Below are 6,000 nucleotides of genomic sequence, written 5' to 3'. Positions count from 1 at the left end.
AGGTGCCTGTCATCCATCCATAGTTGAACAGTGAGGCAGAACACCTTGTTTGAACATTTAACATGTAGATGCACAAGTATGTAGAAGATTTGTCAGGCAAGGAGGCTCTCACATATTTATAAAGTTCTTACAGAATGATGTCAAGAGACTGACAAGCTCCTGCACAACTGTCAGCCATGGATGCTGCTCAGCCTCTTGTGTCTGGGCAGCTGTCCCCCAGGATCACTGGTTTTATCAATTTTCATGGCTGGCACATCAGTCTGGGCCACAGTATTTGGATGGCATCCTCATTGGATTCTGGCCATCATCCACAGACACCACAGTGGCTGCATCTTCATGGTTCACACTGAAGATTGACTTATGGCACACCATCAGAATTGATTGTGTCCCAAGATGAGTGCAGTTCCCCATCCCCAGGCTGTGGGCCGAATGCCTCTGCTCAGAACTTCATCATCAGCAACGGCGGGTTTGCTTCCTGTGACCAATGCCGGAACCTTGCACTCTGCTGAGCAGGTACCACTGTCAGCAGGGATGGAAGCCAGGTCTCCACTACCAGAGTCTCTCCTCTCCAGTCCACCATCATTGCTGCCCATGCCAATGCCCTGCATTATAGATCCAGACAACCAGATTTCTCCTGCCCTCCTGTTGCTGGTCATGTCCAGCAGTCACCCCGAGGTCAGCAGGTAGCAGGGGTACCCTCATTCCACTCACATTTATCTGTATTTGCCAATCCAGGCAGGTAGGGAACTTCTCGTAGCTGCCATGGACGTCTCTTCAGTTACACCATCATGTGCAGAGATGCCGTGTCATTCCCCATGTTAGGAAGAAGGTGTATAGAAACCTGTCAATTACTGCATCAACAGCCCACAGCAGATGTAATTTGGGCCACAAGGTAACCGTAGGATGCAGTGACATTTAAACGGCATGCCCACAACAAGCCAAGAAGGCTGATATGATCACCAACCACCATCACCAGGTCTGCCATGCATGCACAGTGCTACACCTGATGTGGAGAGGACAAATTATTCAGACTGTAGAGGTGGTATAGGTGTTGAAATATTTTTCACCTGAATGTCGTAGTCAGATTTATTTTTAAAATTTTTGTACCTTGTCTTCAGAATTTCAGCAGTCATCTTCTTTAATCTTTTAGACATCACTATCTCATCATATTATTAATTCTTAGCCACTGTAGAATGCCAGTATTTAAATAAAATTTCAATATAATGATACCTATGGTCAGTAATGAAATATTCTCGTAATGCTCTCCAACACAAGATGCTTGGGGAGCTACGGACAAATGCAACCAGATGGACCTAGAGACCCTAAGCTTATGAAAAACAGTTGGTTCAGTAGTATAGCTGATTGTTTACTGCAGAAAAATGTTTTCTGTTGAAATATGAAGCTGTTTATGATTTAATATAATGCTGCAATACAAACAGAAGCCTCCTTTATATAATTCAAAGTAATTTGTAGAATATGTGTGTGATCACATTCAAGTAAACCATTAGTAAAAACTTGAGATAATGAAACTGCAAGTAAGGAAATAATATATGTTGACAAATTAAATGCCACCAGAGAATGGCTATATTACATGTAACACAAGGAACAAGAGAAATGAAAATGCAAGGAAAAAGAGGTAGGAATATGTCATGAAAAATGAAAATTTGTGTCAGATTGGGATCATAACCTGTTTCCAGGAGTTGTTTTTGATGGGGTATTCTTGCACCCTCTTATGCTCTAAATTAAAAGAAAGTTAGATCCTCCATGCCAATATTTCTCTGTATCAGAATTCCCTATGCTCTTCCCTCACTACTTAAAGACACCACAAAGTACTAGCCATTTAGAATGTCTCCATATGATGCACCAATCACCTCAGCACCAACATACATTTCCCACATGAACATCAAAGATACTTACAGAACTAACCACCACCCATCTTCAGCCAACACTTCCATCACCATATCATTTACATCGAGCATCCCTGCGTCTAATTATCCACCTGCAGCACTGAACTGGTAAGCTATCTATGAGTATATCAGCAGTTGCATCATTGATGCCAGAACATGGAGCTACATAAACCTCAACACTCCAACAGATCATCGTTGCATTATTAACCCAAATATTTGTGTAAATAACACAGTTACATCTATATCTAACATGTGTGTTTAATTGCATTTTAACCACTACATTGTTCAATCTGTTTCTGAGATCTAGTTACTCCAGTTGTCAGCTTGATGGGAAATATTAATCAGTAGCTGGCTGTTCAGTGCACAACTGTCTCTTGAAACAGTTATAAATATGTGTGTAGAGATATATGTAGGATGTGTAAGACTGTGTGTTTTGTTTGTCAGCATTGGCCTCATTTTACTTGAAAGAAAGAGTTCTTGCCTGGGCTAAATATTTGAATTTTAAATGAAGCTCATCCAATAGATTTCAGTTTGTTAAAAAAAATTGTTTATCAACCAAGTAAAGTACTTTTGATCAAATTAGAAAAGTATAATATTATTTCAGCATATAGACTGGAAGCATTACTGATAAGTGTACAGTAGTAACACTATTGAAAGTTCAGGAATTTTCTTAACTATTTAGATTTCTTTTTCTAAACAATGCTCTGTGGTATCCCTTGAAATATCACACTTGGCTGACTGGATGAGCGCTTTTGATTTCTGTCTAGTAAAATCATATTAATCTTTAAATTATTCATTGTGCATTACAAGAAATTCTGCAGCCCACCATTGATTTTACCTTTCTGGTTATGCTGTACAACTTCCTCTGTCTCTGGTAACTAAATTCTGTTTAGGAAGAGAATCACATACACATTCTATTACTTTCCCATTGCCTGTTAGGATCTCAATGAGGTTGTGCAGTGGTTAAGGTATATGACTAATTCAGGTGAATGGCAGGACGAGTCCTAGGATGAGACTTTGAACTCTAGTTAGTTCATTTCATATTCTGTGGATAATTTTCATGATTAATCATAACAATATATAATGAGTCCTGTGACATTCACTTTACATGTTCATATGCAAATATGGCTACATGTTGATCATCTACTTTTTTAAGTACTTAAGTGAGTGAATAATTCCTATCCATCATCCTTTTACACACTGCAAAATTAGAAATTGATCTGTGAAGTAGGAGGAGCTGCAAAAGAGAGAGTTTTTCAGTCTGTTTTCAAATTCAGCCTTGCTGTCTGTCAGATATTTTATTTCACTGAGTAAGTGATCAAACATTTTGGTGGCAGCATTGTGCAACACTTTTTGTGCTTAAGCCAACCTCAATGAGGAGTAATGAATGTCATTTTTCCTGTGGTGTTGTAATTATGTACATTATTGTTCCTTCTGGACTGCAGTGGATGATTCACAACAAACTTCAAGAGGGAATAAATGTATTTTGAAGCAGTTAGTCAAAATGCCTAACTCTTTAAACAGATGTCTAGGAGATGATCACAAGTGAGTGCCACATATTATTCCTACAGTACATTTTTGAGAAATGCGCACTTTCTTTCTTAAAGTAGTGTTACCACAAGACAATATTCCATGTGACATTATTGAATGAAAATACCCAAAATATGTCAGCTTGCTGATTTCCCCCTCTGCAAGATTTGCAATTGTTCAAAGTGCAAATGTGGTTGAACTAAGCTGTCTGAGGAGTTCAAAAATGTTTTTTCCCAGTTTAAATTCTCATCGGTATGGACACCCAAAATTTTTTATGTTACCACCATAGTTATTATTTCCTCACCATGTGTTAACACTTATCATTAGTGTAGCACCTATACATGTACAGAACTGAATATGTTGTGTCATTTTGAAATTGAGAGTGAGACGATTCATGGAAAACCGCTAAATAATACTTTTAAGAACATTATTTACCATTTCTTCTGTTGCTGTTACTGTTTGCTACTCTTTCATCCTTCCATTTATTACTATTGACTTCAATGTTTACTTTTGTTGTTGTGAAAGACAATATAAGAATCTGCTTCAATTTAGTTATAATACTTTCACTCAATTACTTCTTGTGGGCAATTGGCAAATTCTTTCCTTTGTTTCTGGAAGAAAATTTTTCAACTTCTTAAACCTTCTCCAGAACATCTGTTGTCAATGATATTTTATGACTTAATGATGAATATTATCTTGAATGTTCAGTTTAATATGTATTAATTGCAAGGAGGTACAAAGTCAGAATGACAGTCTTGTGTGATTTATATTCAGCCAAGCAAAAGAATATTAACTGCAAGGAGGCAGAAGATGAGAATAATAATCTGTGTGATTCCTATTTGTTTAGCTATGCAAAAGGCTACTTACTAGCTGTGTACTGTATTGAGAGCTGTCCTTCACTTTGCTTTGCTGTACACATAATAACTGGAATCAAACTCCACATAACCCATATTATCAATGTTGGTGTTGATGCCCCTTTCTGTTAAAGTGGTGATATTTGTGGCACGTTTTTCTAGTTTAAGAATAATCTGACTATAAGTGGACCACATGAGTATGCATAGAAGCTAAAACACATTTTGTATTGTATGTGCAGCATGGCCGAGAGGAAAAGAAAGGTTGCTGAGAAAATTGTCAAAGATCATTGTTTGTAGACAAGGCACATAGTTATATGTTGGATGAACCTAATTTGTGTCAGAGTATTTGGGCTGGACAAAGAAGTTTCCCCAATAGCAAATCACTCGTACAGAAAGATGTGTGAGTGCAATGGGCAGATGACAGATAATCATTTCACTAGTGAGTACCTGCAGGTGAATTTGAGTGCTTATATGGTTTTCATTAAAAGCCTAGAAATTGTGCTTCTCATTCTTCCTATGAAAGATTATATGCTTGGAAGATAACTGCTGCTGCTACTTGACATGTTGTGTTTGCATTATGCCATCCATAATGAACACTAGAATTTCTAAATATTCTCATTACACTGAAACTAATTTGAAAATCAACACTAATACTTTCATGCACACCCAGAAGTGCATACTGCAGACAGACACAAGAGACTGTCACTATTGGCAGTTATACTGCATGGTATTTCCTCAGGCAGTGAAATTGAAGACATAGTTTGTGACTAAATGACTTGTTCGATTAGTAAATACACAATCAACCACTTCAAAATATTTTCTAGTTCCTAATTATATTTCCTAACTCTGATGTTCTTCATGAAGAACTTTATTGCCCCTCTAAAAATACTCAGGTGATTTTCTTTCCATCTAAACAGTCATATTTGTACAACCTCTGAAATTGCTCTGACAGTAGTATTTTGTTTAAAAATTCCATATTGTCTCCAATCTTGTGGAAACTGTGCCAGACCGAGTGAGGTGGCGCAGTGGTTAGAGACTGGACTCGCATTCGGGAGGACGACGGTTCAATCCCGCGTCCGGCCATCCTGATTTAGGTTTTCCGTGATTTCCCTAAATCACTCCAGGCAAATGCCGGGATGGTTCCTCTGAAAGGGCACGGCCGACTTCCTTCCCCATCCTTCCCTAATCCGATGAGACCGATGACCACGCTGTCTGGTCTCCTTCCCCAAACCAACCAACCAACCAACCAAACTGTGCCAGAAACTTCCATTGTAATGCATGTAATTTGATGCTTGTTTGTGTGGTGACGGTGACATGTGCTGTAGATCATTAAAGGGGAGAGCTACAGAATTTTTAGATTTATAAATGAATGAGATAAGGCTCATTCTGTATGCTCAATGTGAGAAATGCTCCTTCAGCTAATGAGCTCTCATTTGTTTTCTGAAGGCGCTGTTTTCAAGCTCTGTGAAGGAAGGGAAGGAAGATTGGGGTTTAACATTGATGATGAGGTCACTAGAGACAGAATCCAAGCTAGGATTGAGTGAAGGAAAGGGAGGGAACTAGGTCAACTCTTCTTCAAAGGCATTACTCAGTATTATCATTAAGTGATTTAAGGAAACCACAAGAACATATATCCGGATGGCCAGATGGAGGTTGGAATGGCCATACATCTGAATGCAAGTCTAGTCTCCTAAGCACTGTGCCATCTC

Source organism: Schistocerca piceifrons, chromosome X, assembly GCF_021461385.2.
Source record: "Schistocerca piceifrons isolate TAMUIC-IGC-003096 chromosome X, iqSchPice1.1, whole genome shotgun sequence".
In the NCBI taxonomy this organism is placed as follows: Eukaryota; Metazoa; Arthropoda; class Insecta; order Orthoptera; family Acrididae; genus Schistocerca; species Schistocerca piceifrons.
The sequence above is the reverse complement of the archived record's forward strand: the minus strand, read 5'-3'. Positions refer to the sequence as shown.